We start from the raw sequence: 11,985 nt of genomic DNA, 5'->3' as shown, positions 1-11,985 counted from the left end.
AGATGGATAGTGAATCGGTGATGATCAATTTCACCTCCCTAGTAATGCTTCAATTGTGGTCTATTCACCTTAAAGGTCTCATTTGTTGGCCCATCAACTATTTCCACTACTCCATGTGGAAAATAAAAGGTCTCAACGATCTTGATTTCAACTTGCCCAAAAATAGTTTTAATCATGAATTAAAAAACAACACATGCTGACTTAGCTTGAAAAGATGCTTAACAATCTTATAATTATGCCATCTCTTTGTCTTTTCCTTGTATATTTTGGCATTTTCATAAGCATCCAAAGGAGTTCATGCATCTCATTCAATTCAAGCAAACACTTCTCACCCACTGCTTCCAAGTCAAAGTTTAATTTCTTGATGGCCCAAAATGCATTATGCTCTAATTCAACTTGAAGGTGACACATTTTTCCAAATACCAATCAATATGGGGACATACTTATTGAAGTTTTACGAGCGATCCTATAAGCCCATAATGTATCATCCAGTCTACTGGCCCAATCTTTCCTTGACGGAGATACCACTTTCTCTAAAGTCCTTTTTATTTCTCAGTTAAATAGCTTAACTTGTCCACTTGTCTAAGGGTGATAGGCTGCGACCACCTTCTATGTCACTCCATACTTTGCAAGTAATGCAATAAAATATTTATTGCAAAAGTAGCTCTCTTCATCACTTACAATATCCCTTGGTATTTCGAATTTAGTGAAAATGCTCTTTTTTAGAAATTTCATCACCATCTTAGCATCATTGGTTGGTAAAGCGAAGACATCCATCCACGTTGACACATACTCAATAGCCACAAAGATGTATCGATTGTTGAAGGAGGATATGAATGGTCTTATGAAATCGATTCCCCAAACATCAAAACAACGTCTCATGTCTTTTGGAAATGTTTCCCACTTTTTGGCATTTGTCACAATGTAAAACAAACTTATGAGCATCCTTGAAAAGTGTAGGCCAATACAAACCTGATTGAAGAACTTTGGTTGCTATTCTTTCTCCTCTAAAATGAACCTCATATTTTGACAAGTGATAGTGTCTCAACATGCTTTCAACTTCCTCCTCCAAAATGCACCTTCTTATCATTTTGTCAACACATTGCTGAAACAAAAATGGTTCATCCCACATATGCAATTTAACATCATGCAAAAATTTCTTTCTTTGATGGGAAATTAAATTTGGAGTGAGAAGCTTACTTATAATGAAATTGACATAGTCAGCATACCATTGTAACTTCTTTTGATCAACATGTAACAATTGTTCATCAAAGAAAGTTTTGTTAATCAAATTTAAGTCTTTACCTTGGTTGTCAACTCCAACCTTGACAAATGGTCTGCCACTTGAATTTTTGAACCTTTTCTGTCCTTGATTTCCCAATCGAATTCTTGTAACAACAGAATCCATCTTATTAGCCTTGGCTTGGTATCTTCCTTAGCAATCAAATATTTAATGGCAAAATGGTCAGTATAAACAATAACTTTAATGCCAATCAATTATGAATGAAACTTGTCAAATGCATACACAATAGCTAATAATTCTTTCTCTGTTGTGGTGTTATACATTTGAGTGTCAGTCATGGTTTTATTTGCATAATATATAGAATGAAAACTTTTATTCTGTCTCTACCCTAACACTGCACCTATAGCATGGTCACTAACATCACACATAAGCTCAAATGGGAGTGAACAATCAGGGGTTACAATAACGGGTGCAGATGCTAATTTCTTTTTCAATTCTATGAATACACCATGACATGCATTATCAAATTTAAATTAGATATCCTTTTCTAAAAGAGTACATAAGGGTTTAGCTATTTTAGAAAATCCTTAATGAATCGTCAATAGAAACCAGCGTGTCTAAGGAAACTCCTAATACCTTTTGCTAAAGTTGGTGGTGGAAGCTTTTTAATGGTTTATACCTTTGCTCTGTCCACCTCCAATCCTTTGCTCGATACCTTGTGACCAAGAACGATGCCTTCTTGTACTATAAAATGGCACTTTTCCCAATTAAGCACCAGGTTTGTTTCTTCACATCTCTTGAATACATTATCAAGGTTTAACAAACATTCATCAAAATTATTGCCAAATACCGAGAAATCATCCATAAATACCTCTAAAGTTTTCTACATCATATTTGAAAAGATAGTCATCATGCATTGTTAAAATATGGCTGAAGCATTGCACAGTCTGAATGGCATCCTCCTAAAAGAGAAATTACCATCGGGACATGTGAAAGTTGTTTTCTCTGGATCCGTTGACGTTATGGCAATTTGATTATACCCTAAGTACTCATCCAAGAAACAATAGAACTCTTTACAACTAGCCTATCCAACATCTAATCAATGAAATGTAAAGGTAAATGATCTTTTCTGGTGTCCTTATTCAGCTTTCGATAATCCATGCATACTCTCCATCCAGTGACTGTACTTGTGGGAATGAGCTCATTGTTTTCATTTGCAACCACTGTCATCCCAACTTTCTTGGGTACACATTGCACTGGACTTACCCACTCACTATCCGAAATAAGATAAATGGTACCAACATCCAACCACTTGATTATCTATTTCTTTACCACCTTTATCATGATTGGATTCTATCTTCTTTGATGCTCTATAGTGGCTCTATGATTATCCTCCAACAAAATTTTATGCATGTATATTGAAGAACTTATCCCCTTTATATCTATGATTGTCCAACCAATTACCCTTTTGTGCTCTCTTAGAACTCTCAGTAACTTATCTTTTTGCTTGTTAGTAAGATCAAATGCAAATATAACATGAAAAGTAGATGAATCACCAAGATAAGCATGCCTTAAATGATTAGGCAATGGTTTAAGTTCCAACCGAGGAGGTTCTTCAATCAAAGTCTTCACCAATGAAGATGATGAAGTAGACAAATCTAACAATTGATAACTCTATGATATAGAGTTATTTTGCCACATTTTAATTATTAAAAATAGTTAAGTCCTTATGTTTTTAAGTAATTTTAGGTATTTTTTATACTTTTCGTTATTAAGTTTAATACATGTTGGAATATTTTAATTTTAGTAATTTTAACTCATTTTTACATTAAAAGGCCTAATTTGAGCCATCATTCATCTAGTCCTTATTTTGAAGGTGTGCAAGTGCATAAACTTCATGGAGGTGAATCGACAAAGGATGATTAAGTGTAAAATTTTCTAAACATGTTGCGGTATTTTGACCATAACTCTCTCTACAAAACAAAAAATGAGGTGATTATTAGACCACTACAAATAAAAAAGAAAGGTGTACAATGTTTCTGTTTAATACTTTGCCCAGTTTTAATCAGATCATGGTCAAAATCCTTGTTGAAGTTGGAGCATTGAAGCAGTTTGAATGGACTGAACAAGATGCGGTATTTTGAATATATATTTCACTCCATAAGTTATATTGATGTGATTCTTGATTAATTGGAAAGATAGGAGGTAGGGGTACAACTTTTATCACTTTGCCTAGTTCAAACGGAATCATAGATAAAAATCATTAAAAAGCCAGTGCTATGGCATTGGAAAAGCGACGCTACACAGTTTTCTAAAAATAAAACTCTTTACGAGAATTTTGGAAATTAGGTTATTTAAAGCCTATTTAAGGGACCCTTTTCAAAGGTTTAAGTGAGGAGGCAACAAGCAATTTCTCTAGAGAAAAGATCCAAAAACAATGTAAGAAAGCAAGAGAATTTGAGGGAGAATCAAGATCACAAAGCTTCAACTATTAGTTTTCTCTCTCTACTTGTGTGTTTTTCTTATTTTCTTGACTTGGATTAATGGCTAATTTTCTTTAGATGAAGTTTTTATTAGACATTATAAGCTAAACTATTTTTCTAAAGATTCTGGTGGATTTTAACATGTAGTTTGAATATTTATTTCTCTTTTATGTACTATGAATGGGTATAATGTTGCTTATTCAAATTTACTTTTAATGCTTTTGATTGTCTGGCCAACAATTAACTAATTTGTGAATCTAATTGAGATTTGACAGTGAGATTTTAGATTAGACTAAGGTTTGAATAATGTATGTTCACATCACTTAGGTGATATGATTTGCGATTCGAGTAGACATACGATAATTGCCATATGTAGCCCAATTAGAACACTAGCTTAATGAACTTTATTAATTGATTACTATAGCCATATAGTGACCCAATTAAGTTAGGTATTTGTGCAAGCATCTCGACAGAGACTTGTACATAGCTTTTAATTTTAGGGTAGTAAAACCACCCACAAATGTGAATAATAGGAGAAGTTGGTATCAGATGAATTGTTGAATGAACCTATAATCCTAGGTTTTAATCTATTGCCTTTTTCAACTAAATTTTTATTTTTTGTTAATTAATTGAGTGTTTTCTTTAATTTATTTTTAATTAATTTTCTAAAAAATTTACTTACTTGAATAAGATTACTTTGTCATAATTTTAGTACTTAGTGAACAATTAGGAACAAATCCCTATGGGATATGATTCTGGACTTACTGTCTATATTAATTATTCGATACGTATACTTACGTGTATTGAAATCAACAATAACAATTCAAATTGATTTCCCAACACATGAGATGGGGCATTCAATACATTCACACAAACTATGACTTCTTTATCATTTGTCTCAAATTCAGCAACCAATGATGCCTCAAGTGGGTCAGTAGGATGACTTTCCATGAAAACTTCATTGGTGGCTCTATCCACCACACTAACTGCAAAACACTCATCATAATCATTAGTAAACTTTAAAGCTCTAAAAATGTTGAATGGTACCTCTTGATCCTGTACTCTCATGGTAGGTTCTCCCTTCTTGACATTAATGAGTGCTCTAGTAGTGTGTAAGAAAGGTCTTCTAAGGATAATTGGAACCTCTCTATCGTCTTCCATATCGAGTACTATGGAAATTTGCTAGGAAGATGAATTTATCCACCTTAATAAGCGCATTTTCCACGATACCTCTCGGATATGTGGGAATTCTATCTACCAATTGCAGAGTCATAGTGATTGTCTTAATTTCCCCCAAACCCAACTTGTTGTAAATAGACAAAGGCATCAAATTAATATTTACCCCTGAATCACTCAAAGCCTTAGCAAAAAATAAAGCACCAATTGTGCATGGAATAGTAAAACTGCTTGGGTCCTTAAGCTTTAGAAGGAGCTTGTTCTAAATGATTGCACTACACTCCTTAGTGAATTTGACTATCTCAAATTCACCCAACCTCTTCTTCTTGGATTAAATATCTTTCAAAAGTTTGACATATGAAGGCATTTGCTCCAATGCCTTAGCAAATTGAATGTTGATATGAAGCTTTTTAAACACCTCCATAAATTTCTAAAACTGGCTTTCCTCATGTTGCTTCTTGAAATGCTAAGGAAAAGGTGGTGGTGGTAGAGTTACCTTATACTCTTTCATTTAACACTACCCACTAGAAGTTGTAATTTGTGTCGCATCCTTAATTGTCTTATTTTTCCGTTCACCTTGTTTTGGGTCACTTTCAACCTCCTTACCACTTCGTAAAATGATGGCCTTGACATGTTCCTTACCTTCCCTCATCAAATTTTTTTCTATTTCATTAGGTAGTGTTCCTTAAGCTCTGTTGTTTAATAAATTGGCAAGTTGACTAGCTTGAGTCTTGAGGTTTCGAAGTGATGCTACTTGACTTTGAATGAAAGTTTCTTGATTTTGGATGATGCTATCATTTTGTGTTATGTACTTCCTAAGCAAGTCCTCCACAATAGGCTTCTTTTATGGGATAGGAGTTCTTGCTTGCTGTTAAAATTCCAAAGGTGCATTCTACCTTGAAGATAAAGATGGTCCTTGATTATTGGCTCAAGAGAAGTTTGGATGTTTCCTCCATCTTGGGTTGTAAGTGTTGGTGTAATAGTTATTCTACTATTTGTTTCCTTTAAATTGTTCTATTTTTGTCATACTTGGACACCGATGGCTCGCAGATCATCTCCACAATAGTCACAAGCTACAAAAGGACTTTGAATGGAGTTAGTACCAAAAGATTCAAGTGTCTTATTTAGAACTACTACTTGTGCTGATAATGTTGGAATGGCATCTATATCATGAACTCCAACTACTCTCCTATGCATTGATCGCTCTACTAGCCATTGGTAGTTCTTTATAGCCATTTCCTTCACAAATCGTATGCCTCGTCAATTGATTTAGCCATTAAAGCTCCTCCCGCAAAGGCATCAATGGTGGTTCGAACATGACCACTCAAGCCATTATAGAACATCCACACCTAAAGCCATTTTGGAAGACCATGATGAGGACAACACCGAAGTAATTCTTTGTATCTTTCCCAAGCCTTGTTCAATGACTCACAATCTTGCTGCATAAATAATGTGATATCATTCGTCAGTTTCGTTGTCATGGTTGGAGGAAAGAACTTAGCAAGGAACTTTTGAGCAAGATCATTACATGTTGTTATTGATCAGTAGGTAGTACATTCAACCATGCTTTAGCTTTATCCCTCAATAAAAAAAGGAAAAGCCTCAAACGAATTGCATCATCTATGATACCATTATGTTTAAAAGTATCTCATATCTCCAAGAAGTTTGAAATATGGTCATTTGGAAGACCCCCAAACTAGATTGAGGTTTGAACCATGGTTATGATAGCCAACTTGATCTCGAAAATGTTTGCTTGAATAGCCAGCCTCTAAATGCTCGATGGAATTCTTTGTACCAAAGGAACAGCATAATCCCTTAAGCAATGATTTTTAACTACTAAACACTCTTGGATTTGCTACTCACCCTATTGATCAGCCATTTTATTTATTCGAACAAAACTTTGTTGATTTTCTCATTGAAGTCCGTAGAATGTTCTTTTAATCTCTATATCACACGGTATAATCTCCAAGTTTTTTACTTTTCTCATACAATGACACAACGAACCTGAAAAGCAAAAAATAAAAACTTTAATTAAGACTAACTTGTTAAATTTTAATATTAACAAATAAATAGTAAAACAGATCCTCAGCAATGGCATCAAAAAGTTGTTGAATTCTCACGCAAGTGCACGTATCGTAAACAAATAATATAATGATGAAGTAGAGTATTATTCCTACAAAGATTTGTTCCTAAATCTTTATTAAGTACTAAAATTTATGAAAAATTAATCTTATTTAAGTAACTAAAATTTTAGAAAACTAATTAAAATTAAATTAAAACAAGCACTAAATTAACTAATAGAAATTAAAATTACTTGGAAAAGGCAATAGACTAAAACCTAGGATTATAAGTTCAATAAACACTTCATCTAATACCAGCTTCTCTTATTATTTATATTCATAGGTGGTTTTAATAACATAAAATCTAAAGCTATGTACAAGTCTCCATTAAGATGCTTGCATAAATACCTAACTTAATTGGATCACTATATATCTATAGGAATCAACTAAACAAGATTCATTATGCTAGTGTTCTAATTTGGCTATGTATGGCAATTGGCGTATGTCTACCCAAATTGCTAATCAAATCACCTAAGTGACATGAACATACATTATTCAAATCTTAATCCAATCTAAAATCTCTCTGTCAAGTCTCAGTTAGATTCACGAATCATTTAATTGTTGATTAAACAATTAAAAGCATTAAAAACATATTTGAATAAGCAGAACTATACCCATTCATGATAAATAAAATAGAAACTAATAATCATATTACATGTTGAAATCCACTGTAATCCTAGAAGAGTAAATTTGTTCATGATATCTAAATGTAACATTATCCAAAGAATTTTACCCATGAGTGTAAGTCAAAGAAAATAAGAGAAAAACAAAATAGAGAAAAAAACTAATGGTGAAGCTTGTGATCTTGAATCTCTCTCAATCTCTAGTACTTTCTTGCTTTGTTCTTGGTTCCAAGTCTTCAGAATAGTTACTACCATCCTTCTTGCTGAATACTTTTAAAAAGGTCCCTTAAATAGGTTCAAAATAACCTAATTTTCATATTCCCATGTAAAAAATATTTTTGGAAAGTAGTGTGGCACCGTAGCCTTGTCTTCCTTGGTATCATGATACCTTCCTTTGGTTTATGGCACTTTGGCTTCAGAAAAGTGTATGATGCTCTCCATGCTTCCAGCGCCATGACCATGCACTCCTAAACATTGTAGCCTTAGCTTCCTTGGTGCTGCAACCTTGAGCAACTCAAGGTTATGGCTTTCATTCAATGTGCTACCTTATACAAAACTACATCAATCTATCATTTTTTAACATCATTTTTACCTCAATCTAATCCGAACTAGACAAATTAATATACTTAAAAGTTGTAGCCCTATCTCTTACCTTTCCTATGGATCAAGACTCACATCAATTTGACTTTTGTAGCTCAAGTTATCCTCAAAATACAACAGCCTATACGAATGAAGCCATCTCCATACTTGTGTGGTTTTAAATAAGATGATCTTTTCTCATCAAATTTCCTACAAAAGAAATTAGAGAAATCAACAATAACTATTCTTAACATAAATTAAAGAAAAATAAAGTAAAATTAAACTACAATAACTTAAATTAGCAACTTAACATGTAATCCAACTTAAACTAGAAAAATACTTAAAATGCTAAAATCTGAACCTAAAATCTCAAAGATTTAGGTATTTAAGCCTCCAAAATGTATCAAAATAACTCTATATGATAGAGTTATCATCTACAAAATTCTCTATTAAAACTAAACTAAATCACCTTTACGATTTCTTAATGCAATGGAATAGATATGTATTTGGTCACATGGATCTTGTAATTACCAACTTTGAAGATAAAATTAAGGCTTTGGATAAAACTGAGAATTCTTTAGATCTTTCTAATGTTGAAATTTTGTTGAAAAATGAGAGGATCCAAGATCTATGGACAACCACTCGTAATAGAAAATCCATATATAGGCAAAATAAAGGATACAATGGATTAAAGATGAGGATAAAAGCTCTCGATTCTTTCAATCCAAGGCAAAAACATGCTTCAATCGCAACCATATGAGTAGTATCATTTTAAATGGTGCATAGATTTCTGATTCCAAGGAGGTTAGAGAAGCCATTAACCATTTTTTCAAAGAGTTATTTAATTATGATAGGTGGCCAAGACCATCCCTAGGGGCCTCACTTTCAAGAAATTATCATCAGCCATGGCAATCAATCTTGAAGCTCCTATCAATATGAAGGAGCTGAAATCGATAATTTGGAGTTTTGATGGACTTAAGGCACCTAAACCTGACGGTTTCAATTTCAAATTCTTTAAAAAAAATCATGGCCTTTTGTAGGTAAAGAAATATATGATTTACTTCCCTAATTCTTGGTGACTAGAAAGTTAGAGAAAGACATCAACTCCTTTATTGTGCTCCTCCCAAAAGTGTCAAGCACGTCGACCCTTAAGGATTATAGCCCTTTTAGCTTCACCAATTCTTTGTACAAGATTCTTGTAAAGTTATTAGGAAACTGCCTAAAAAAAGTCATCCACTTTATAATTAATGACACTCAAAGCACCTTTATCAATGCTGGCAAATAACTAATGGTGTTATGCTAGTTAATGAAGTTATTCACAACATGTATAAGAAACTTTTTAATCAAGGGGACATAGTACTTAAGCTCAACTCCAAAAAAGCCTTCAATTGTGTTGATTAGGACCTTTTGCTCATGGTTATGGATATGATGGATTTGGAGCCAAATGGCATGCATAGATCCACAAATGCATCTCTACATTTCATGTTTTGGTTTTAGTCAATGGCTTAACCATTTTTAAATTTTTGGTTAAGTAAGGCTTAAGACAAGGGAAGCTTTCCATTTACTATTTCTCTAGGAAGAAAAGCTTCATTCCTTCAAAGGTATCATTCTTCCTAGTTTTGGCTTGTCTATTTCTCACTTGTATTTTGAAGATGATACTATCATTTTCATGGAACTGGGATAATAGGAAGCTACTAATATAAGACACATTTTACTCTATTTTGAAATGGTTTCTGGACTAAAAATAAATTTTAGAAAATCATGTTTCTACTCGGTGGAAATTGAGGAGAGCATTGGTGTTGAAATGGCGAGCATTTTAGGCTGCAAAGTTGGCTCTTTGCGTTTTATGTATCTCGGCACATTCTTGGTGCAAATCCTAGAAACTTACATAAATGGGACTTAGTGGTAGCCAAATTCAAAAACTGTTTGGCTATGTGGCACAGGAAGTTTCTCTCATTCGGTAAAAGGTTAGCTCTTGTAAACTCAGTGGTTAACTTGTTTCCTATGTACTATATATTTATCTTTCAAGAACCACAAGGAGTCATTAAACAACTTGACTTGTTGAGACAATCTTTCTTGTAAAGGGGAAGACTTTGGCAAAAGAAAATCCCTAAGCTCAAATGGAGCATGGTACATAAACCAATAGGGTATGGTGGTCTTTGGGGTTGCTAATTTAAGTCACAAAAATACTACTTTACTTGCCAAATGGTGGTGGTGATATGGCACTGAGGACAAAACTCCTTGGAAACGTCTATGATAACTCTATTTTATAAAGTTATTTGGCTACAATTATGGGTGATTTTGTTTAAGTTCTTGACATTTAATTTAATTATGTTGGGTTCAATTGCTTTAAGTTATTTTATGATGCTGTGATTTAAGTTTAGTTATTATTTAAGTTAGTTTGTTGCTTTTGTAGGTGTGCTATGAAAAGGGTGACATTTTGACAAGATGAATGCATTCAAGGTGCAAACTTTCACTACATATGTTCTGGTATTGCAAGAATATCTTTGACTGTAGAAGTTCCATTGATATGATTCTTAAACCATTGGAAAGGTAAGAGGTAGAGCTACAACTTTTATATTTACCACTTTTCCTAGTTTAACTTCGAAGAAGTAAAAACTCATGTCACAAGTTGAAGCAGTGTAGTAGAGCTTGATATTTTAAGAAAAGACAAAGAGGACCACGGCCATGGAAGGAAGCAGCACCATGATATCTCAAAAAGTAAAGACACTTCAGGCACAAAGAGGACTCGGTGTTGCGCCCACCAAAAAGGCAACACTGCAACACTTGAGGAGAAAAATTGAAAAAAATATAAATGAGGCTCAACTTCGCGGTGGCCATACATAGAGAAGACTTCTTATGCAACTAGACTTCTATTTTTACACAAATTCAAGCTTAATTTAATTTTCCTTTTAGAAGAATGTAAAAAGAATAATTAAGCTAGGTTTTTCTAAAGAAAAAGAGGCATTCAAGCTAGCAAGAAAGCAAGGAAAGCAAGAAAGATTATGGTTAGAAGATTTGATAAATATTAGACTTCTTTCTTTTCTTGGAATCTTTATACTTTCTTATTTAGTTTTGATTGTTAAAATTCTTTTTGGGATGATATTTTTAGGAATTATATTGAACTAAATTTTTTTAATCTACAATTGCAATTGAACCGAATGCGTAATTTGAATTTTTAATATATTTATTGCTTACGATTGATAGTGTTTGAGTTATTTATTTCAATCTTGTTCTTAATACGTTTGATTGCTTGATCATCAATTAGATTGATTTGGAAATCTAAACGGAACTAAAAGAGGAAGTTTAGAGTCAATCATGGATGAAATAATATATGTTCAATATCAATTGCATGAGATGATTGATTTGATTTGCGTGTTGGGTAGGAACACACTTACATGTCATATGTAGCCATAATTAGAGTTTAAGCTTAATGAGTCTTTTTTTATTTCAATTTGCATAGAAATATAGCAAATTGGTTAAGATATCTTCATAAGAACATTGGAAAAGACTTATAAATAAATTAGAATTTTAGATTAACAACTCAGACCTATCTAGTAAGTAATAAGGGAATAAAAAAGACTCAAATGAAACATAGAAGAGATATTGTGGTTCTAGACATTTGGTTGATTGATTAATTAATTACATTGATATTTTTGCTTTCAGTTCTAGTTCTAGTTTTAGTTTATTTAATTTTCAATAGTTTTAAAATTTAGTTATTTGGATAAAATTTAGTTGTTTTAATTTTAGTACTTAGTACA

This window comes from Theobroma cacao, chromosome 9 (genome assembly GCF_000208745.1).
Source record: "Theobroma cacao cultivar B97-61/B2 chromosome 9, Criollo_cocoa_genome_V2, whole genome shotgun sequence".
Lineage (NCBI taxonomy): Eukaryota > Viridiplantae > Streptophyta > Magnoliopsida > Malvales > Malvaceae > Theobroma > Theobroma cacao.
This window is presented reverse-complemented; position numbering follows the sequence as displayed.